Raw genomic sequence first — 25,605 nt, 5'->3', positions numbered from 1 at the left:
ATTCTCAATCTACAGGCTATAAATTCGCATTCCATGTATACTTGATACTACCAGTACCATATGGCTCTCTCCGGCCGTTTAGCCCACTGGCTCCCACAAAAAAAGAGTTTCCACAAACTTTCCCAAGGCAGGGATTTCCAGCCCAGGCATCCAACCCTATCATCTGGAGCCACTGATTCTCCTTTCTGAGCCTCTTTTTCTGATCCTTAAAATTAGGGAGGTCTTTCTCACCACTAGGATTTTAAGATTCTTTTTTTGAGGCTCATGTAAGTCCCAACTTCATTATGAGGAAATGGAAAGAAACCAGGGTGGTTACCCAGTTCTCAAGTGCGTGCTAGAGTGAGAGGTACAGGTAGAAGGGAGGCAGCTGGGGCAGTGTCATCCCTACGCTTAAAAACCATTTTTGTTTGTTATTCCTTAGGACTGACACTTGAGAAAAAAGTTTTACTTCCTTTCAATCAATTTTCTATCTCCTCAGAGATCGGATTTTTTGCGAATATATGCCATAAATTTGACCTTCTCCCTAAACTTATTTAAAAAGTAAATTAAAGGGGCACCTGGGAGGCTCAGTCCGTTAAGCATCTGACTCTTGATTTCTGTTCAGGTCATGATCTCACAGTTTGTGAGTTCAAGCCTCTTGTCGGTTTCTGTGCTGACAGTACAGAGCTTGCTTGGGATTCTCTCTCTCTCTCTCTCTCTCTGACCCTCCCCCACTTGCTCTCTTTCTCTCTCAAATAAATAATATTTTATTATAATTTTAATAATTATTTTAATTATTTAAAATTTAATTTTAATGTAATAATTTTAAATAAACTTAAAAAAAGTAAATTAAAAAGAAAATCAACGAATAAGTATTTAGTAAGCATCTATTTTATAATCATTGTTGCTGTGCCAGGGCTAAGAGGTATACAGCAACTCTCTTCCCAGGAGAGTTTATAAGGCAGTGACCAAAAATTATTTAGCAATGAAATAAAAAAGTAACTGGTTCATAACAATGTGAAGGAGCAGCCTCAGGAAGGCACAGGGATGCTGCAGTGGGCTGTGAGCATTGCCCTTGTAGCCCCCAGCCAAGCTGCACTCAAAGCCACCTGGCTTCAGGCCCTTTGTCACGTGCCCTCCGTCTGAGTTTCTCTGTATTTGGAAGGGCAGAGGCACCCCCCTTCCAGAGCCCCAGTTCCACCAGCACACTGTGCCTGTCCACTGTCCCAAGCTGAGGGATTTATTCCCTCACCCCTCTCCACATTTTACATTTTGCATATGCCTTTATTATATAACTTACCACTTACACTGTGAAGTAAACTTTCAGTGGGTATCATTCATCTTTTTTACCACTAAACCACAGCTGCTACCACACACAGTAGATCTTCATAAGTGACGAATCGGGTTGATTTTTCCAAGAGCTGTGATGAATGGAAGTGTTAGAGTCCCACCTGGGCGTTGAAGATTCGGGGTGAAATGTGGCTATTGACAGCCGTTGCAAAGGCATCATGGTGCACAGGCCAGTGGGAGCAAAGGGAGGGAAAATAAAGCAGAGAGTCCCCAACGAAAAACAGATGAAAACTTAGCAGGGAGCCCGTGGTAAAGGACCTTAACCAGGCAGCAGAGCCTCAGCTTGACTTGGTGGTTGTTGGGGAGCCCATTCCCCAGCAGGAGGAGGGCATGCAGACAAAACAACTTCTTGACACTTGCCTGGCCCAGGGCAGCCGTGATTCCTTCCCGTAGGCTGAACGAGACCAGGAGGCAGGGTCTGGGAAGGAAGAAGCAGAGGCAGGAATTATGGGAGGCTCTTGACTATGAAGAAGTGACCGTCCTGCTCCGTTTAGTCTAAAGGCCTTTAACTAATGTTGAAATGTATCTCTCCATGACTAACTTAGTTTAAAAATTGGGACGAATTTCTGTTGGTTCTGAGAGACCTGAGGATACTTTACTCAAGGAGGCTGTGAACTTTCCCTGTCTGCCTGTGGTTCCCTGGCAACACAGCAGAAACAGCAGCCAAGCTTGGATTGTGTTGGTTGTTACCCAGAGCAGCCAGAATTAGCTGTAGCCCAAGGGTAAGTACACGTTGTAGCCTTGGGGCGTAGCCAATGCTAACTTCAGAAGAGCAGCCACCATAAGTACAGGGCCAATGGGATTCGGGGAAATGAGTGAGACAAAAGGTCAGGCACAGAAGCAAGAACACAAAGCAGGCTATAGAGTCAAGACACTTTCTGGGACAGATGATACAAATTAAACTAAAACCAGTTTGCAAAAATTGAATTCTTTTACTCCTGTAGCTGTGAAGTCCAGGAGTGATAAGGGGTTGTGGACAATGATGCAGTGGGGACTTGGTCTCTCCTCCTTCCTGCTCTTCTCAGCTCACCGACAGCTCCTTTCCCGGGCCACATGGCTCATGTGCCCTTCCCTGAGTAATGCCAACAGAAAGGAGGCACTTTCCCTTCCCTATAATCCTGTCCCAAGTCAGGAGTTCAGTTTCATTGGCTCAAAGGGCCGTGTGCCAGTCCCTGAAGTAATCACAGCAGCCAGGACATGTAATGTTTGGATGGTCAGGGCTAGGTCATGGCAGCTTCTGGAAAATGTGGAGAACAGATGGTTCACCAAAGAAAATCAGGATGCTGTCATCCTAAGAAGAGTGACTGGCAGAAATAAGGGAAAGCCTACAAGAGAAATGGTTCCTACAGCAAATCCCTTTACCACTGGGTGCCAGCTCCTGACTTGAGCTGGGGCCACAAGCTCACAGTCTGGGAAGGTTATCAGGGATTTCACAGAAGAAGGAGATAATAACTTTTCTTAAATCGTTTCTTCCAGACTCGGAGGTAGAGGAATAAACTATGTGGTCAACCTCCCTGATACTTGTCCCCTTCCTAGTCCCCTGATTTTCCCACCCTTGGCCATCTGTTAGATAGTCAGATTTCAACCAAGCTAATTATCCTTATGCTTGGCCAAATTAATTTACCATTTCTTCTAGGATTAACACCTAGAAATATGCCAAATACTTGAGAAATGGACTGTTAAAATTTCTCTGGTATCATATACCCTGGTATCTTTGAAAACACAGAGTTAGGAATCAGCTTTTCTATCAGCGATGTTTCGCTATCAGATCCTAATACATAGTATATGCTAACACCATTTACTTTCAGAATTTTACACAAACCCATCACTTGGCCTGATGACACTCAATAATGGTTTATATGGTAGTTGAATGTTTTTTTTAAATGTTCTTTGTATAATAAGAGATCTTTCTAACGGGTATATTTTCATGAATTGGTGGGCGGGGGAGAGGGGGTGGAGAATTAGGTAAACTAGCCTGGAAAGATTTATTCTTAGTGAACCCAGAGTCACTGAGATCCCATAATACCATTCAACTCCTAGAGCAGAAGCCACATTTTTCTCCCTTTTTTTCTGTTATTTTATACTGGCCAAATAGCAAACAGGCACTCAGAGTTCACATGTAGAAGCAGAAACAACACACCTCTCAAATTAGTGGAAAGGGATTATTGGTTCCATGGTGGAGGTGCCTGTGAAGTGTAGTGCGGCATTGAGTTCTGGGCACCATGAGTCAAGAGGCCCAGTGAGAGGCACAGAAAAGTTGATGGTAAAGGAATTTAACACATTAAAGAGAAGACACAGGGAAGCGTGATATTTGAAGTTCCATAATGTGGAAGAGGGATTATATCTATTCTAAATTCCCAAGGGTTAAATTAGGAGCAAGGGACGGAACATTCAGGTGGGGATTTGGGCTCAGTCAGAACTGTCCAGAGGTAGCCTGTGTTGCCTTTGGGTGAAGACCTCGGGTGCTTCTTGGCTTTGGGTATATTCTAGAGGAGTATGGGTAAGCACGAAACGATCTTGCTATAAGATGCAAACATCTCTTCTTCTACAATGTGAAGCTAAGCTCCCTGTGTGGGGGACCTTGTCCTTCTAAAGGACTTTGATCGGCCAATCAACTTCAACATCTAGTTCTTTATCAGCTCCTTCCCATCATGACTTAAGTGTCTCTGATCTTAAAAACAAGCCCAAACCCTGATATTTGTCATATCTCCTTCAGCTGCTGATCCTCCCCTTAGAACTTGCAGCCAAGCTTCTCCGATCCTTTGTCCAGATGCATTGTTTGCTTTGCCTTGAACACACTTCACAGACCAACCAGCCTGCCTTGTGTTTGTACCACTCCTCTGAAACCGACCGTGCCAACGCCGTTGATGATGACTGTAAATCTGACAGACACACTTCAGTCTTCAAGTTGAGTGATCTCTCAGCAGCACTGAAATGTGACTGCCCTGTCCTCTGGAAACATCCATTTTCTAATTGCTTCCATGCTACACACTCCGGGCATTCTAACCACTTCCCTGACTGCTACCCCACGGTCTCATTTGTCATCTATTCCTGCTGTGAAGCAGAGGCTCAAGAATCTGCATTTTCATGGGCGTCCCCAGCGATTCTGGCACTGGAGACTGGTGGACCACACTTAGAGAAACACTGCCTTATGTGATGGTGTCCCCCTGGCCTCTTTCCTGACTCTACTTCCTCTTCCACAAGCTCCCCTGGATTTAACTACCACATAAAGTAATAATTTCCAAAGGACTCTCCCTTGGGCTCCTAAACTGTAGATATAACTTGCTTCTTAACATCTTCACTTAGACCTCAGGTTAGACATATCTGAAACTTACTCCTTATCTTCTCCCAGCTCCTTTTCCTCCAGACTCTATGTCAGGCCATCCCCCAGGGAACAGAGCCAAGCAAAACCGAGTATGAAATGGATCCTGAAAGGAGGGGAATTGAGAATAATCAGTAGAACCTGCCATCTATCCAGTTGTTCATGCCAGAAACTTAGAAATAGCCTTTATAGAAGCTCATTACCAACTTCTGCTGACTCCAGCTCCTAACTGTGACACGAATCTTGCCATTTCTTCCTGTCTCCATGCCTCCAGTCCTGTTCAAATCCCCAGCATTTCTCTCCCACGTTACACAGTTTCCTGTCTGGCATGCCTTTTTCAAGCCCTCCTATTGCCCTTTGGACAGAATCTGCATCTTTATCTTATTCCGCAAGCCCTCTTCTGACCCTCTCCCTCTCTACCCTATGGAAGAGGCCTTCCTCAGTTCTCAAATGCACGTCCTTCTCCACTACAGGCTTCAGCACTGGGTGTACTGTTTTTCCATCTGGAACGATCTTGTCTAAGTCCTTATCATCACTTGGGTCTCAGATTAAATGTTGGTTCCACTAAAAGACCTTTCTCAAACTCCAGGGCTCTGGGGATGTAGCCTCTTCATACTGGTTATTATTCACCTTCCTTGGTAAACGCTAAGCTCTTTGAGGCCACAGCTAGTGTTTGTATTCCTACCACACAGGACTTGTAGTGTGTAGATTCAAGTGTCAGAGGCCCTTTGAGGATCAGACACAGAAAAATATAAATGTTTATAATTGCCTAATGTTGCCTCGGGCAGGTGCACTTCTGTCCTGTGCTCCCAGTGTCTCTTTGAGTTGAGCCTGGCAGAGTGTAGGGTCTGTCTGGAGTCCTGCTCCCTCACATGCACACACTGAACTCACTTATGGTGTGCTGGCTGGATCTCCCTCCCATCGTGCCTCTTCCCTTCTGCTTGTGGGAATTTTCTGTCGTGGATGGTCCGGGTTCCATCTGAGCAACAACCATCTCTAGGCATGGCCAGTCTCTAAGCTGCGATTGGACAGTCTGTGCAATCGCACCAGATCATCTTTAGATGCCTTGACTAGATTCTGTGATGCTTCCTTCTTTGCTTCCTTCAGAACCCACATCTTTTCTGGTAAGGCACACATTTAACCAAGCTTTCCAAGTCACAGGAGTTGGGAAAATTCAGGATTTGTGTGTCCTGCCCACTGTGTCTGAAGTTCTGGAGCTGAACTGTTTCACCTGCTTCTGAACCAGTATATTCCCATTAAACGTACAATCAAAATTGCATCTAGTTAGCCAGGCTTTAGAGGGAAGGGGTAGGGGGTGGGCAAAAGGGGTGAAGGGGAGTGGGAGGATTAAGCAAGCCACAGTCAATAGGATTGTGCTAGAGCTGTGCGGTGACACTTGTGGTGAGGGCAGTGTAACCCACAGACTTGGTGAGTCACCATGTTGTACATGGGAAATGACTGTGACATCTTGTGTCGACTATACTTCAGTTAAATGAACAAACAATAAATAGCTAGGCTTTAAACCCAGGACTCATAAGAACATTGAAAAACCTGGGACATGCAAATCTTTCCCTCTAGATTTCCCTGCCAAGTCACCCCATGTCAGGATCCCTGTAACACTTGAAGAAAGAAACAAATGATGAGAAGTGCCTTGGAACAGAACCCAAAGTCCTGAGCTACTTGGAGCCCTCTGAAATGGTTGCTTGACCAGAGGGACCTTAAAGCAAAAAACCTTATCTTAAACCAACAACAAGTGTCAGCCATGTGCCCTCTCCGTGAGGCTTTTTACATGATCCCGTGTTTATATCAAACAAAATGCGAACGCTGTCCTGTGGATGTGTCGAAGTTGGTGGCCTTGCCAAGGGCTTCAGAAGGACTGCCCGGTCAGGCTCTGCAGAGTAAGTAGCTAGAGGCCTTCATGGTGCAAATGTGGTCCATCTGGCCTTGCTTTTGTTTGGCTTAAGGCCCTGAAAGCTGGGAGCCCCAGCTGCCTCCAGCCGTCAGCAGGTATAAACACAGTACCCACAAGGCCTGGCGCTTGGCTCATGGATGATTGAGGATGAATAACGCACGAGTTGCCCCTAGGCTGTCTGTTTCTAAGGGCATCCAAGGGAGAAATTTGTTGCTATAAAGATAACCACTTGGAGAAACGCCACTGATAAACTCATTGAAATGGATGTGGGGGAATGCTTTTCAACGATAATTTTTAAAAAACAGATTTGTCAGGGCGCCAGGGTGGCTCAGTCAGTTAAGCTTCAGCTTCAGTCAGTCTCACGGTTTGTGGGTTCGAGCCCGGCGTCGGGGTCACTGCTGTCAGCACAGAGCCCCCTTCTGTAACCCCTTCTCTCTGCTCATTCTCCTCTTGCACACACTCTCTCTCTCTCTCAAAAATGAACAAGTCTTTAAAAATCTTGTATCAAATGTGCTTCTTAACATTCCTCTACCCTGTTACCTTAAAACATATAAAAAGTCAAATCTAAATCCTGATACTACTGAAGTTCTAGCTGCATATTCTTTTTTCCAGTTTTGTAGTTCACTGCAAAACAAGCATTTAAGAGGGATGAAATAACCCTTCAAATAATCACAGCTCCCTCCAGGCTCCCCAGCATTGCTCCCGGGGAGGTGGGGGGGGCCCATTTGGCAGGAAAGGTTATATTGAGCGGAAGGGGCTGGCGGGCTGTGCACGATGCAGTTACAGGGATTCTCTCTCTTCGGCTGGTGGCTGCCTTCATTTGCAGCATAGATGTTACTTTGTTCATCGCTTGCTGTATTTTGATGTGCTTGTTTGCAGGACTAAATTATTGCCAGTCCTGCCAGAGCTCAAATTTATGAATAAAATTAGGTAATGCTTAAAAAATGGGCACAGTGGTGTGAACTTGAAAATTTTGTAGGATTTAGGTCAGTGGCTAAGGAATTTCTCTTCCTTTCAAGTGTCTGTCCATTTCCCTCTATGCCGCATTACCTCAGCCGGCTGCTCTGGTCCCACAGGCTGTCCCTCCGGTCACACTGCGTCTTCCCCTAGCACTGCTTCCCTCTTGGCCCTTCTGCACCCTGAGGCTGCACCATGCCCTCTGACTGCGGCAACCTGGGCCCACACTCTTGACACCTCTTCCCAGACAGGCAAGTGAGTACTGAGGTTCCTCCTCCTGATACGGACCCCAGGCTGTGGGGAGGGGGGTATGCGATCCTGGGTGAGCTACCCAGCCTCTGGCCTCAGCGGTCTGTGCAGAAGCATATGTTAAAGGCTTTAATAACGCCCGAGTGGGACGATGCGAGTCAGAGGCTTAAGTGCCGATGTCTTCCTCCTCTGCTTCCTCCTGCTGTCTACTCACAACCTCGGTGTTCTGCTGGCAGATGGAGTAACCACTGACCGGGACGCTCTCTTCCTCACTGTCATGCCCGGCGAACCTTGGCGTTGGAGAATTTTAATTCTTTCCTATCCATGGAGTCTGTCCCTTCCTCTCCAATCCCGTGGCTTTTGTTTGGATTTAGCCCCTTGCTGTCTCTTGTGGGAGCTGGATCCTTTAACGGGCCTATCTCCCTACTGACTTTACTTTCACCCCTCTGACTCCACCTCCACCCTTCTCCTGGAGTTATTTTTATTAATGGAACCTGACCCCGACACTCCTTGCCTCAACATGTTTCCACCAGCCCCCATCCCTGGAGGGCGGGGCCCTGAGCACCTGGGCAGGTCGGCCTCCTTCAGAGTCATGACACTCGGGTGCCAGCCTGTCTTCTCAGGCCAGGCTCTGCCCGGGACACCCACCATTAGCCAAGAAAACACCATCTCTTCCTGACAGACACAGCTCAAAGGTAGTCCCCTCAACCCAGTCCACAAGCGAGTTTGCTTACTTTTTCATTTTTGTCTCCACTAGGGCCATTCTTATGACATATTTCCTTACGGTAGAAGCTGTTTAACCCAAAACCCATAGGACCAAGTCACTGCGTTAATGAAACCGATCGATGCCCAAGGTGAGCAGCGTGCCAGAGGCTCTAGGTGACTCTGACCCTCCCTCACACCAGCAAAGTGGGGCACTCGCTGTCCTTCAGTGTGTGCCACCTGTACTCACTAAGAAACAACACTAAGTAATAGCACATAAACTGAAGAAGTATGAATGGAGAAGTGAAAACAGGTTTTTTGTTTTATGGTAATTCCTTTGAATTTATTAAAGAATTAATAAAGCAAATTGCCAAATATTTGCTTAAGCCAGTATCACAAAATTCTGTAAGATTTTTTTAAATCACAAAAATAACAGAATATGCAGTTCTCAGATAGCTTTTCCTCAGAGTCCTTAAATTCTTTTTCATTTTTACTCTCACAAAAAAGTGGACAGCATAAATGATGTATTACGGGTGAGGTTTATTCCAGGAAACACATGGAGAATTCCAGACAGCAGACGTTGTCCAAGGACAAGCTATGAGTTGAACGGAAAGTGAATGTACTTTAGTCTTTAAGTTAACGTTTTTATGAATTTCTGGTCAAATTAGTGGAACAGAGGGTGCTGGACCAGAGTGCGTGGACCTTACCTCACCTGTGTCTCATTGCCCAGCAGAGGACCTCGCACCAAGGGGTCACGTCATGTTTGCCAAATGAGGGAAGAACAAACTGAACCAGGCCTCAGGGCAAGAAAGAAAACCGACCTCCCGCTGCCTTGCACTGAAACCCAGCTTCTGTAGAAGAGAGAATTTCAGGAAGCCCACACACAGGGCAAACCCTACAACTGGGAGCTAAAGGTAATTCTGGGATCACCAGAGCACTTTCTGGGTCATCACTTAACACTGAACATTTTCTGAAATGGATTGGTTCACTTTTCTGGCTGAATACACTTGACCCTCTGCATGATTCAGAAGGCACAGGAGCGTCTCGCTGTGATTTGGGACATGGCTCAGAATATCAATTCTCATTGTTTGTAGCAAGTGTGGGGAATTACGATGAACCTGCACTGACCCCCAGGGGTCGCCAAGCTTGAAGCTCTTCTTCCTGACGCCTCCAATAACTCTCTGTGAGCAGCTTATTTTCAGGTCCTCTGCTTCTCTCTTAAAAGTCAAGTACAGTTCTGAGTTGCTAAATTTTGATAAACTAGAATGTCCCTGTATTGTTTCATAGCTAAGTCACTAATTATTGGGCTTGGCTCCACTTACGGCTACCTCAGGGATATTTTCCAGGTTCATCAAGTTTGCATTGAGAGGCCCCAAACTGCCGTGTGAACTTGTTACTTTACAGGGCACTGTCAGCCTAGAGGCATCTCACGCTGCTCAGGGCTCGTGATGGGGAATCCTGAGTGCTTCCCAGACCACCTGTGGAGAAGACTAAATTACATTTCTAATGTCCAACTCATTACAGACTAATACTGCTATAAAACACAGGAAAAATCAATTACCAGAAAAATAAAATTTAAAAATACGTACACTACAGCAACTTCTTACTCAATACTTCTCCAGAGGCAAGGGAAGCAAAAGCAAGAATGAACTACTGGGACCTCATCAAAATAAAAAGCTTCTGCACAGCAAAGGAAACAATCAGCAAAACTAAAAGACAACCAATGGAATGGGAGAAGATATTTGCAAATGACACATCAGAAAAAAGATTAGTATGCAAAATCCATAAAGAACGTCTCAAACCCAACACCCAAAAAACAAATAATCCAGTGAAGAAATGGGCAAAAGACATGAATAGACACTTCTCCAAAGAAGACGTCCAGATGGCCAACCGACACATGAGAAAATGCTCAACATCACTCATCATCAGGGAAATACAAATCAAAACCACAATGAGATATCACCTCACACCTGTCAGAATGGCTCACATTAACAACTCAGGCAACAACAGATGTTGGCGAGGATGCGGAGAAAGAGTATCTCTTTTGCATTGTTGGTGGGAATGCAAGCTGGTGCAGCCACTCTGGAAAACAGTATGGAGGTTCCTCAAAAAACTAAAAATAGAACTATCCTACGACCCAGAAATTGCACTACTAAGTATTTATCCAAGGGATACAGGTGGGCTGTTTCGAAGGGGCACTTGCACCCCAATGTTTATACCAGTGCTATCAATAGTAGCCAAAGTATGGAAAGAGCCCAAATGGATAAAGAAGATGTGGTATATATATATACAATGGTAATATATTACTCGGCAGTCAAAAAGAATGAAATCTTGCCATTTGCAACTACGTGGATGGAACTGGAGGGTATTATGCTAAGTGAAATTAGTCAGTCAGAGAAAGACAAATATATGACTTCACTCATATGAGGACTTTAAGATCCAAAACAGATGAACATAAGGGAAGGGAAGCAAAAATAAGATAAAAACAGGGAGGGGGACAAAACATAAGAGACTCTTAAATATAGAGAACAAACAGAGGTTTGCTGGAGGGTTGTGGGAGGGGGGATGGGATAAATGGGTAAGGGGCATTAAGGAATCTACTCCTGAAATCATTGTTGCACCATGAGCTAACTAACTTGGATGTGAATTATAAAAAATAAATAAATTATAGAAAGTAAAAAAAATGCTAGAAAAAAGGATTAATTTGTTAAGATAATATCTAAAAAAATAAAATAATAAAATAAAAATAATAAAATACATACAAAAGCAAGTCCTGGATTTTATTAGATTTAGGAGACATAAAATCATACTTTAATAAATATAACCAGAACATAGCATAGTACGGACAAATTACCATAAATGCATGAGTAGTTCACTGAACTGTACATGCTGGGACACATATAACTCTTCAGCACTCTGCAATCATAGCTACATGAAAATTTATGAAAGCAGTTGCCCACATGCATGCTTTGAAAGCATTTCAAGTCTTGGAGGTAACAAGTGTCGGAGGCTACAAATGAAGCTGCTTCTTGCCTGGTGTATCTAATCTAAGCAGGAGAGATGAGAGACACTGTGTGCAGGGGTGATGTACAACCGACCAGTTTTCGTGCTTGGTCTTTAGAAGCTCAGAGAAACCGGTCTGACCAAGGTTCCTGGGGCATGCAGGTTGTTGATGGGTTGGAAGGAAAGATAAGACATCATTTTAGCAGGCTTAGGGTAACCCTGTTAACTTTCCTGGAGAGAAGCAAGCTGTACCCTCAACCTCTCATCAAGAATCGGTACTAACTGTGCATGCTGTAAAGTCACAGTCACTGTTCTGTCAGACTGACAAATGTGTCCTAAGGTGCCACACCCATGTGGTAGACCGGCTGTGCAGGAGTGGCTGACAGCACCCATGCACATACAAGCTCCACACCACCAGGGCTGCCTCTGCCCACCCAGGACGGCAGGGAGCTCACACCTTGGGTTACCAGGAGTGCTACGCTGCTGTAAGGTTTCTGGAAGCTCTCTCGTCCGTCCGTGGGTGGCCACCACACTTCGAGTAGTCCCTTGCTCCTGGGGAGTTAAGTCCCCTCCACTCCTGGAACTTATCTGGAGAGGGCTGGTAGGTCCTTCAATCTGTGATTTTATTGGGTTTTGGACAGCACTGATGGGCATGCGTGTGTGTAAGTGTGTGCCCACATGAGCATGCGAGGTGTGTTCTTGTGTGTACAAGTGCGCACCCCATGAATGTGCGTGTATGTGTGGGATAGAGGTGGGACACAGTAAGTTCTGTGTGCTGCCCTGTTTTGTGGTTGCCTTACAGTAAACCCCTGAAAAGATCTATTTGAACAGTAGTTTTCACACACACCCTTTCTTTAAGTTTTCAAGTTAAATCACCCATAGAAGTCACTGTGTAAAGCAGACAAGTCGAGCCTCTCAGTTTATAGGCATGGGGTGGGGAGGAGAGACCTACCTCTTCCCTTGATCATTCAGCCTTTCACTGGGAAAACACTTCTATTAGAAGATGAATGGGGCACCTAGGTGGTTCAGTCGGTTGAGGTTGAGCGTCTGACTTTGGCTCTGGTCATGATCTCACAGTCTGTGAGTTCGAGCCCCGCGTCAGGCTCTGTGCTGACAGTTCAGAGCCTGGATCCTGCTTTGGATTCTGTGTCTCCCTCTCTCTCTGCCCCTCCCCCGCTGATGCTCTGTCTCTCTGTCAAAAATAAATAAACATTAAAAAAAACTAAAACTAAAAAAAAAAAAAGAAGATGATGAAGACAGAAGGCGAGACCCACCCACACAGGAGGAGAGTGCTGGAGTTCCTTCCAGGAAGATCCTGCCTGTCTCTGCCTGGTGCCCTCTTCTCCACTAGGCCCAGTGTCCACAGCCATGCTCAGAGCAGAACTTGAGTTATGCAGACCCACGTCAGGGTTCCTCCTGGAGAGTGATCCTGAAGTTGACCCAAGTGACAAATTCATTAGTATATAGGCCCAATGGCTAATACAAACGACTAAAAGCTCATTGGCACTTCCAAAGGAAGGGGATGAAGGAGCTGTCCATCTGGCATATTCAAGGCCAGGGGACTCTCAGCATCCAGAGAGCGGGGACACTTGTTCTGACCCTCTGGGGACTGTCTCCTTCTCTGGCAAGTGGATGACGGGAGCTCACAAAATTTTATGAAGGAAGGAGGGGAAGAGAAAAACAGGAAGGAGCAAAGGGTAAGAGAAATGTGCATCTGGAATTCTGCATTGTCATCTGCAGGTGGCACATCACCACCGATAGGCTATAAGACTCATCCGAAGACACATACTAACTAGGCTATAAGACTCGTCCAAAGACACATATGAAGGAGCACAGTCCAGTGAGAGTCTCTCACTTACTTGTCCATTCACATCTCCAGCACGTGTGTACTGAACGTCTGTAACATGCCAGGATGGGGTTCTCTGACAAAACAGAGTCCAGATGGGGGAACCACAGGCAAACAGGTAATTCAAAGACGTAAGATAAGCCCATGGGAGGGCCTAATTCCACACGAGAGGCTTGGGGCAGCTTTCTCTGGGAGGGGGCCCGTGAGCTGATTCCTAAAGGAGTTAACCAGACACATGAATGAGGGATGATTGGAGAAGTTTCCGAAGCAGAGAGCAGAGCATACAAAGCACACATAGCTCTGTGTGGCTCGCATCTAGACCCAAGGCAGGGCTGGGAGAGGTGGGGCTGACTCCAAGCCACCGTGCCCCCTTATACCACACTGTCTCCCAAGGAGCAAGCAAACCATGCGCATTTTATTCTCTTCATAAATACAATAAGTAATGCAGGGTATTGCCTCTTTGATTAGGGTAGTTGGTCAAAGTAATATAATCACATTTGAGAAAATCTTGAAAACAAACTAAAGGGGAAAAATTCTTATCATTAATCTTACCACTAAGTATGGCTAACATAACCAATTGAATAAATTTCCTTATATTCCTTTTTATATGCATATTTTGTGCAAAAAGAAAAGTAATCATAGTATATGTACAATCTTGTAATTTGCTCTTACAGTAATCTTTATACCGTAAGTATTTTTTTTAATTTTTTTAATGTTTGTTTATTTTTGAGAGAAAGAGACAGACAGACAGACAGGCAGAGCATGATCAGGGAAGGGGCAGAGAGAGAGGGAGACCCAGAATCAGAAACAGGCTCCAGGCTCTGAGCTGTCAGCACAGAGCCCGACGCGGGGCCTGAACCCATGAACTGCATGATCATGACCTGAGCCAAAGTCGGACACTCAACCGACCGAGCCACCCAGGCGGCCCTGTAGCATAAGCATTTGTTCATGTTACCATACAGTCCTCACTGGTGCATTTTACATCTGAGAGCCAGCTACGGCTTGGCCTCCCTCATTCCTGGATGCAAGATAAGGCCAGACACACAGCATTTAGACTGAACGTCAGGAGGATCTTCAATCCTCAACCAACTGGCTGAACACCTACCTCATGCCAAGCAAGTGCCAAGAAAGTTTCCAACAGTGCTGACATTCTGGCAGGGAGGCATACAATTGAGTTTAAAAACAACAAAACTGAACAAGATGATTACAATGCATGTTGTGTTAGCATCGTGAAGAAAACACCCAGGGCGATGAGACGGAGTGTCTCACTTAGGCCAACGGGCTATACTACTCTAAATTCAATAGTTTTGTCTGTGAACTGGAAATTATTTTTTGAGTTGCTGTTTCATAGGATTTTTCTCAAAAAAGATAACTTTTTTGAATTTAAAAACCAAACAGAAAAATTAATATTGCTATGATTATGATTGGTGACATAGCTCATTTTTCTCTAAAATAATTGATAGTATCATGTTTAGACTAAAAATTTCACTTGAAATATTAATGGAAACTTATATTTATTACAGAAGTTGTGAGAAGGACCAGGCGGTGTGAGCTTTCCTACTGATTTATTACCAATAACAATAACAGCTTGTCTTCTTTTCCATATTAGAAGGAAAACATTCTTTCACTATTAAGCATGGTGGTTTTTCATCCTTTGGCAAGTTGGGAAAATTCTTTTCTATTCCTAGTGTATCTTGAACTTTTGTCATGAGTGGATGTTGACTTATCAAATGCATTTTGAGCATCTATTGATATGATGATATAGTTTCTCTTTTTTGTCTGTAATATGATGATTACATTGTTTGGTACATTATTTTGATTATAATGCAGGAAGGTGACTTACATTGTTTGATTTTGGACTGTTGAACAAGCCTTGTATTCCTGAGATATACCTGATTTGGTCACTATGTATTAGCCCTTTTTAAATATGGATCCGATTTACTGAAATTTTGCTGAGGATTTTTCTGTCACTATTCATGAAGAATATTGGTCTGTAGTTTTATTTTCTTGTAATTTTTTTTCTGGTTTTGGCATCAGGATAACTGGTCACATAAAATGAGTTGGGAAGTTTTTTTATCCTCTTCTATTTTCAGGAAAAGATTGTATAGAGTTAGGTTTTTTTTTCTTTGAATATTTTCTAGAATTTACCAGTGAAATCATCTATGCCTGAAGTTTTCTCTGTTGGAAGGTTGTTGACTATAAATTTGTTAGTAATATGGAGCTATTCAGATCATCTGTTTCTTCTTGAATGAGAGTTGGTAGTTTGTATCTTTTAAGAAATTGTTCTATTTGATCTAAACTATCAATTTATGGGTGCAAAATTGTCTGTAGTAGTACTTTAAATTCCCTTTAATATTTTCAGGTTCTTTAGTGATGTCTCTATTTAGTTCTGATAATAATAATAATATGTGTCTTCTCTCATCATGGGGTAGTCTGGCTAGAGGTTTATCAATTTTAGTGAACTTTTCAAAGTACAAGGTTTTGAGTTCATTAATTTTCTTTATTGTTTTCAATATTATCTATTTCTGTTTTTATATTTATTATTTCTTTCCTTTGTCTTCCTTTGTGTTTAATTTTCTCCTCTTTCTTTAGGTAGAGTTCCTTCTTTTTTTCCCCTAAGGAAAACATTTAATGCTAGAGTATTTGCCTCTAGCCATTGCTTTAGCTAAGTCCCACAAATTTTTATATGCCTCATTTTAGTTTCCATTCAATTCAAAATATGTTCTGATTTATCTTGATATTACTTTTTTCTTTTTTTTATTTTTTTTGATGTTTATTTATTTTTGAGACAGAGGGAGACAGAGCATGAGTGGGGGAAGGGCAGAGATAGAGGGAGACACAGAATCTGAAACAGGCTCCAGGCTCTGAGCTGTCAGCACAGAGCCCTATGCGGGGCTTGAACCCATGAACCGTGAGATCATGACCTGAGCTGAAGTCAGACGCTCAACCGACTGAGCCACCCAGGCACCCCTTGATATTTACTTATTGACCCATCTATAACCCAGAGATGTTTTTTTTGATTTCCAAATATTTGGAAAAATTTCAGCTATCTCTCTTTCATTGATTTCTAATTAAATTCCTTTATAATCAGATATCACACATTGTGGTCTCAATTCTTTTAACTTCAGTAAGAACTGCTTTATGATCCAGAGTGTGGTCTATCTTGATTAATGTTCCATCTGCACTTGAGAAGATGCACTTGAAGTGTATATTCTGTTGTTAGGTCAAGTTGTTTGATAATGTTTGTCAGATGTGTATATCTTTACTGATATATATCTTTCGTCTACTTGTTCCCTTGATTACTGAGAAAGGAGTATTGACATTTTCAAGTATAATTGTGGATTATATCTTACTTCTATTAATACTTGCTTTACGTATTTTCAAGCTCTATTGCTAGGTTCATGAACATTTAGAATTGTTGTGTCTTCTTGATGAATTGACCTTTTGTGTAAAATCATTTTTATGCCTTTTATTTTTCCTAGTCCTGGTCTACTTTGTCTCTTGATGATATGGTCACTACTGACCAGCTCACTTCTGACTTGTGCTTGCATGGTATATCATGGGTTTCTTATAGACCGCATGTAGTTGGGTCTTCTTTACTTATCCAAATTGATAGTGTCTTTTAATTGATGTGTTTGAACCATTTACATTTAATATAAGGATTGAGATATTTTGACTTATATCTACCATTTTATTTTTTTTCTTCTTTGTTTTTCTCTTTCACCTTTCTTGATTTCTTTAGGGCTATTTGAGTATTAATAGTATTCCACCTTAATTTATCTAAATTTTTGCTCTTTGTATTATTTTTATCATGTTTTTTATGGTTTGTATTCATTTTTATAGTGTTAACTTAGATTAATTAATGCACCACTTTAAGTAAAACAGAAGCATCACAGTCTAAAAGTCCTTTTACTCTCCTGCCTTTATGTTCTACTTTCCAAATATATTACATTTACATGCATTGACACCCCAAAAAGTTTTTTTAATAATTTTTGCTTTCAACAATTGTATGCTTTAAAGACCTTAAGAGGGGTGTCTGGGTGGCTCAGTCAGTTAAATGTCTGACTTCAGCTCAGGTCACAGTCTCATGGTTCATGGGTCCAAGCCCCACATCAGGCTCTGTGCTGACAACTCAGAGCCTGGAACCTGCCTTGTATTCTGTGTCTCCCTCTCTCTCTGCCCCTCCCCTGCTTATGCTTTGTCTCTCTCTCTCTCTCTCTCTCTCTCTCTCAAAAATAAATAATAAACATTAAAAAAAGTAAATAAAAAAGACCTTAAGAGAAGAAAGATAGTCTCTTATATTTACCCATATATTTACCACTTTTGTTCCTCTTCTTTCATTCTTCAAGTTCCATGTTTTCTTCTGTTACCATTTTCCTGCCACCTGAAGAATGTCTTTCAGCATTTCTATACAGCATAAAAAAATATTTTCTTCTCCTTCATCTGAGAAATGTTTTCATTGCCCTCAGTCCTGAAGTATATTTTCACTAGATACAGAATTCTAGATTGACAGTGCTTCTTTCTAGCACTTTACAAATGTTTCACTGTCATCACCTCCATGCTTTCTCATGGGAAATTCAGTCACTCAAATTGCCATGTCATTTTTCTCAGCTGCTTTCAAGGTTTTTCTTAATCTTTGTTTTTTTAGCAATTTAATGATGGTATATCTGCATGCAATTTATTTGTCTGTTTATTTGTTTTTAGTTTGTCTTGGTTGAAGTTCACTAAACTTCTTCAGTCTGTAAATATGTCTTTCACCAAATCATCAAGTTTTCAGCCATATTATCCTCAAATGTTTTTTTTTCTTCATCAGTCTATTTTATTTTTAGGATACTCCAAGCACATAAAAATCATACTTTTTGGTATTGTCCAATGGATACCTCAGGCTGCCAAAATTTTTTCCTTATTATTCTCTCTGTCCTTCAGACAGATAAATTTCATTGCTTCTTCTTCAAGTTCACTGTCTTTTTTTGTTATCTCCATTCTGCTATTGAACCTATCCAACAAGGTGCTTTGCTATTATTTTCATTATTATTTTATTATTGTTGTTATTTTACATATTTTTCAGTTCCAAAATACCCAATTTTTGTAACAGTTTCTACTTCTCTGCTGAGAATTTCTGTATGTCCATGATTTCAAAAGTGCTTACAGACCATGTTTACAATAGCTGCTTTAAAGTCTTTCCCATAATTCCAACATCTGAATCATCTCAAGGCTGGCATCTATTATCAATTCCCTTAAGAATTGGACATACTTTTTGGTTTGCAGTATTTTGAGGAATTTTGGATGGTATACTTAGCATTTAGTCTATTAAATTGTGAGGGTGCTGTTAAAATCCTCTAGGGATCCCTGGGTGGATCAGTTGGTTAAGCGTCCAACTTTGGCCCAGGTCATGATCTCGTGGTTTGTGGGCTCAAGCCCCATGTCGGGCTCTGTGCTGACAGCTCAGAGCCTGGAGCCTGCTTCAGATTCAATGTCTCCCTCTCTCTACCCCTCCCCCACTCACACTCTGTTTCTCTCTCAAAAATAAATGAACATTAAAAAAAAATTTTTTTTAAACCCTATAGAGAACACTGATATTTTGTTCTATCAGGCACTCAACCTGGTTAGGTTCAAACTAAAATTTTGTCCCACCTTATATAGGTAGTAATTACAATAGCAATTTATTTTTCAAAGTTTTTGTTATGCTCATTTGGTTATGCATATAACAAGTTTTGATGTATATAGTATTTTCACTTTTTTCAGTTCCAAATATTTTTTTATTTTTTGCCTTTTTTTGAACCATAGTTATTTAAAATAGATTTATTTTACCTGCTGTAATAGGTATTTTGAGAAATATACAAAAGAAGAGAAAATAGTCTCCATAAAACTATCCCTTATTTCAATAATTATCAGCCAATCTTATATAGGGCCAATTTTGTTTTATCTATCTTCCCATACATTCTATTGGATGATTATGAAACATATTCCAGTCACTAAATAATTTCATTCATAATTATTTAATCATGTTTCTTTTATAAGAAATCTTTTAAAAATCTAGCCACAATTACATATTACACACTAAAAATTAAAATAACTCATTAAAGCCAACAAATATCCAGTTAGTCCAGAAGTGTATTTTTAATTTCTAAACACAAAGAAATTTTATAGTTATGTTTTTTCCTTCTTTTATTCTAACTTAACAGTGCTGTAATCAGAAAGCTATTTCATCTGATTTCAATTCTTCAAAATCTACTCAGTACTCTATGGCATGCCAATTTTTGTTCCATGTGTATTTGATAAAAATATGTATTGTGCTGTTTGGGGGATTAGTTTCCCCCCACACACAGGCCGAATTTATCTGACATTTTTAGATTCCTTATTCTATCAAGTACTGAGAGAAGTGCATGAAATTCTCCCATTGTTGTTGCAGGGCATTTGGGGTTTTGTTGTTGTATTTTAGTTTTGCCTACTTTTTTCTTTATATATATTTAACACTGTTATTTGGAGTATACATAATTAGCATTAGTAGAGCTTCCAGTAAATTGTACTTTTTATCTTAACGTCTGCATTGATATATAGCTTCATAATCTTTTTATTTATGTTCGCATAGTGATTTGTTTCCTATCCTTTTACTTTCAGTTTTATCTTTATATTTTATGTGTATCTCTTAGAAGCAGCATATAAATTTGGGGGTTAATCTTGGTCCTATTATTAAGTATCTGTTTCATTTACATGTAACGTAATTGTTGATATATTTCAGCTGAAATCTGTCACCTCATTAATTGCTTTCTATTTGTCTCATATGTTCTACATTCTTCTTTTTCTCTATTCACATCCCATTTAGTTGACTTTTTGTTCTTTCCTTTTTTTCTTCTAACTATTAGCTTGGTAGTTATATATTCTATTACTATTCTCTTTTTGGTTATACTATACCAAAGTATAACTTTGGTTATACTATACATGCATCTTTTACTAGAAAATTCAAATTTAAATTAGTGTTTTATCTCTTTCTTAAAATTTCAAGGGATTTAGAACATGCTTTACTTCATTTGCCACCCCAAAAATCATGCTACTTATATATTTTTTTATTTTTATTAAATTTTTAATGTTTTATTTATTTTTGAGAGAGATAGAGACAGAGAGGCAGAATGGGAGTGGGAGAGGGTCAGAGACAGAGGGAGACAGAATCCAAAGTAGGCTCCAGGCTCTGAGCTGTCAGCACAGAGCCCAACACAGGGCTTGAACACACAAATCAGGAGATCATGAACTGAGCCGAAGTCAAATGCTTAACCAGCTGAGCCACCCAGGTGCCCCATATTATATGTATTTTAAATGTTTTCAGACATTATTGCTGTTATCGTTGTTATTATTTTATACAATCCATGTTCACTCAGAATTACCACACATATTCACTGTTTTCATTGTTCTTTATTCCTCCCTGAATTTCTGAGTTTCTATCATCCAGTATCACTGTCCTTCTTAAATATTTTAAGCAGACTTTACATAATTCCTTTAGACAATTCATGCTTCTTATGACAAAGTTTCTGTTTTGCTTGTCAAAAATATTTTAATTTTTTTAAAAACTGTTTGTTTATTTATTTATTTTTGAGAGAGACAGAGTATGAGCGCGGTAGGGACAGAAAGAGATGAAGACAGAATCCGAAGCAGGCTCCAGGCCCCAAGCTGGGGGTTCACTTGGCAATTTCTGCCCCTTCAACTCCTGGAGCCCCTTGTAAAAAATCTCGATCTCAGTTTTAATTAAAGAGTATGCTTACCACCTTTTTGGCAGTTAATAACATTTGGCCATGTGACATCTCTTACATGATTGCCTTAGACTACTGTTTGACACTGTGGAGTGGTGTACCTGCAGGATACGACGATTGATTCTGTTATCCACACTTCAAACATGCTTTTGGTAACGTATCTGTCCTACGGACTCACGACACCCTGCATGCCCCTGTAACACACCCCTTATACGGACTTGCAACACTCTGTACCCGTGTGTAGCACATCTCTTCTGTGGGCTCACAACACCTCATTATCCTATTGCCGTATCCACCATCACCCTAAACTCTAAGCCACTTGAGGACACTCATTAAAAGATACTGATAAATGCTGGTCAAATGAAAGAATATGGGTATTTGATGTCTTCTGCTAACTTTTTTAGCCCTTGAGGAAATTCAATGTATTTCCCACACCTCCAGATAGCCCATTACGCACCATAAGCCCCTAATAATTATATGCACATTGAATAAATAAAAAGTGAACATAGATATGAAAAGATGGGGGGAAATATAGATCAAAACATTACAGAAACAATCCCTGAAAGATATTTGGAAACTTAATTCTGTTTATGACTACCAAGTTTCCTGCAGTAAAGATTAATTATTTCCATGATTAGAAAAAAAGAGAATTTAAAAGCACCACGCTGACGAACTCATCAGGTGGAAGCGGCATCAGAATACGGAATGATCCCAGGTTGGGAGACGACAGAGCCTACTATGCCCCGATTCGAGAGACCCCCCGAAAACAAACCACCAGAGTCCAGAATCAAAGCCAATCGTTTATTGCAGGTTCGAACCTGGTCCTCCGCGCACTGGTTGCCCGTGACGCTAAGAGGCCCCGAGTAAGGATCTTACAGCTTCTTTTATAGCCCGGCACAAACAAGTTAGGGACCTTTTTTAGAGGTTACAGAGCTGTTGTTGGTTAACATTTAAATTTGAACGCTCAGCAGAACTCGATTGGTTCCCGCCTTTATTTTAAACCATTCAGCAGAACTTGATTGGTTCCCGCCTTTATGTCAGACTACAACCGGGCACACCCTGGCTGGTTTCGGGAACGGTGGGGAGGGGGATCTTTTCTTTGCAGTTGTGAGTACACCTGGTAATTTTTCTCTTAGCCTCTCAAGCCGTGAACACACCAGACACGTGAACACAGGCTGCCTGGGCAAGCAAGGGCTCCAGGACAGTAGTGCACCCTATGAATGGCAGTGACTACTTGTGTTGGGGCTGATGACTGGTCTTCAGAAATGAAGTCCTTTGGTCTACTAAGAATTCCTGTGTCACCAGGGGAACTGAGATTTTACTGAGACAAAATGATTTCTGTAATTACTAATAAGGCAACATCAACACACTAGTGGCATTTCACTAACAAGATTCTATCCCACGAAGCTACTCAAACTGCCAGCTGAGCTCTTGTCACTGGGTCTCTGGCAGTAGTTTCACACTGCCTTTGTACGTGAGGGACAACAGCCTTTGCATCCAGGGCCCTCAGATGGTTAAGTGCGCACTGGGTCCAAGATGCAAAAGTAGGGAGGAAACACAAGAAGTGGCAGTGACCTGCTTTGAAATCGTGCCCATGACTGACGGGAATAAACGAAGGTTCTTAGATGGAAAATCTGCACATGTTAAGAAACTAGACTTCCTTCTGTCTGGAAAATAAAGTCATAAATCTTGCTTGTGCTTGTCAGTCCAGCCACAGGCAGTTCAGAACCATTTTCTCTGGCTTGCTGTGGAGGAGCTTCTGGCGTAGAGGAGGGTTTGGGGATGATGGTGTTTTCCAGGGACTCCTCAGGAAGAGCGAAAGTGCCAAGGCTCAGACCTCTTGTTGTATTATCAAGGCCCAAAGAGGCAAAAGTGACTTGCTGATGATCCCCCCAGGTGTGAGGTGCCAGCGAGGTCCCTCTGTAGAGGTCTGTAGAATGACGGAGGTGGACAGACAGCACTGCACGCAGCCAGGAACAACATGTGCCCTTTAGTCTTGCAAGATGAGACGTTTGCTGTTCAGCAGAGGCTGTGGTGGACATAAGTGGGCTGGTTAGTAAGAGAGGCCCACCAAGATCAAGGTGAACATTGAAAAACACATTAGCAGGGTTAGCCTCCTCTGTCCCTAAGAACTTTTACCATTAGCTTTATTTATTTGTTTGTCTGTTTGCTTCCTTGTTTCACTCACTCCTTTGGGTTAAACCCTTGGAGGCTGAATTAAAAAGCCTGAAGTAGGAGGTCACTTGCGTGGCCTGCCACTTTAAATTGTGACTACCCATTAATAGCTTAATGCTTAATCCTGATTGAAGCTTGCCCTGTAGGGGAATCTGGGGGAACAGGACAGGGCTCCAGGGAGGGGGGGAACCAAAGAGGGCGGGGGAGGTCAGTGCAGGGAAGAACAGACTGGCCCACGGGGAAATGCTGAGCAAAGTGGCAAGAAAGCAGGTGGAGACAAAGAGCCTTTAGGGGAACAGAGCAGTGCCAGGAGCAGAAACACCACCACCACCAGGACCAGCTAACCCCTACTGAGTGCTCGCACTGCCTGGACCCGTTCTAGATTTTCTGTGTGTTTCTTCTCATTTGATCTTCATAATAGCCTGTGTCGATGAGACTATTATTATCTTCATTTTGCTGCTAAAGACCTCATCTGCCTTCTAAAGGTTACGAAGCCCAAGCAAAGTGTCGCACAGGGACCAACACAGTGTTGGGATAAACTCGGTTTATGCTCTGAGTCAGAAACTATGTTCTGCTCTCAAAGCAATGCAAACTCAGTGATTCTCCCTGTTGCCAATTCTGTACATTATAGTCTCCCAGAGAAAAATCTTTATAAATGACTCAGTGACATCGCATGTGATAGCCAACGCCAAAAGGCGGGTGAAGTGAAGGAGTTTATTTGGCACAGCACAAATCCAGGCTTAGCACCAGATCCTCGGTTTCATTTAGTAGATGTTCCCCCAAAGTTTGTCCCAGGTCGTGACAATAAATCTCCCGGGGCCAATGGCCACATTCCTGCACAGTCTAGCAGCCCAAACATTATGTGGATGTTGGCCTGAAAGATGTGAATTCAGAACAGTTGTTTCTACTTCTTGGTCTTTTCCCCTTGGCCCCTCTCCCTGCAGGACAAATCGCAAGGAGAGCTCTGTTCTACATACAGCTTGCGTTTGGAGTCTGAACTGAGTTTGGGCTGCAAGCTCAAATGGAAAAAAAAAATAATTTATATTCAAAATCCCTCTCTCTACTGGAAATACATGAAACTTGAGCTTGGGAGCACGCCTTCACTGAGTCTTAACAGTTTTCCTTGTACTAAATAGAAGGGGATCTGAAAGGATGAGGACACCAAAGGGGAGAAAAAAGGCAGGCTAATCCCCTCAGCAAAAGAGCCATTCAGGAAAGGATTTCATCTGGACCAAGATCCCTTAATTTTTTACACCAGGAGTTAGGAGATATTGTCTGAAATACCAGAGTGATTGTCTCCACTTCATCATGGTGTTAAAACCAGATTTGTGACAAAAGAAAAAGTGCTAAAGGGAAAAAAAATTTATTTTGATTTTAAAATGTAACTTGGAAACAATTCTGGTGTGCCTGGGTGGCTCAGTCTAAGTGCCGGCTTCAGTATAGGTCATGCTCTTACAGTTCATGAGTTCGAGCTCGCGTCAGGCTCTGTGCTGACAGCTCAGAGCCTGGAGCCTGCTTCAGATTCTGTGTCTCCCTCTCTCTGCTCCTCCCCCACTCACACTCTCTAAAAATTAAAGAAAGAAAGAAAGAAGAAAGAAAGAAAGAAAGAAAGAAAGAAAGAAAAGAAAGAAAGAATTCTGACATTCTGAATGCATGTGGGTGGGAAGCACCATTGTGTCGGGGCTTAAGCCACTCACCTCTCCAGGGCATGCCTGCCTTAAGGGATTCCAAGTCTCTACCTGGAACTCTGGTGGAGCGTTACTGCCCCAGGGGCTCCAAGGGCATGTGGGACCTGGAGGCTGACTGCTTTGGCATCCTATCCCCTGGGCAAAACCCTTCTGAGGCACGTTCTGTATCACCCCCAGAGACCCTGAGCCCCAGCCTTCCACGCGGGCAATCTGCTTGTTAATGACCCTTCCCTTCCCTGTCTCTTGTCCCGGCTGTCCTACCAGCACTTCAGGGCCACCTCCCAGTCAGACCCCTTGAACAGTGTTAGCTGCATAGGTGTGTGATGTGAAAATTTCCTCCTGATGGAGCCAAGAACAATGCTACTGAGAAATGGTGCCTGCTATTTTCAAGGAGTATTTTGATCAGCTCTCAGTTTTGAACCATTTTCACTGTCTCTTGAAGTCATGTGAAGTGTATAAAATACAGAAGAAAATCCACCAACTGGCTAAAAAGAATCCAAGAAGTTAAATGTTAGAGATCTTAGTCTTTCCTCAAATGGATTCAGCGTATACCTCATCTGCTTCTGCTCATAAAGGGCTGTCAGGAATTGGAAATATTGAAAGAGATATTTTTCATTCAAAAGAAAGACAATGTGAAGCAGCCAAACTGCAGTAATAAGATCGTAGTGACCTTTGAC

This window comes from Panthera leo, chromosome A2, assembly GCF_018350215.1.
Source record: "Panthera leo isolate Ple1 chromosome A2, P.leo_Ple1_pat1.1, whole genome shotgun sequence".
NCBI lineage: Eukaryota > Metazoa > Chordata > Mammalia > Carnivora > Felidae > Panthera > Panthera leo.
Note: the sequence above shows the minus strand (reverse complement) of the source record.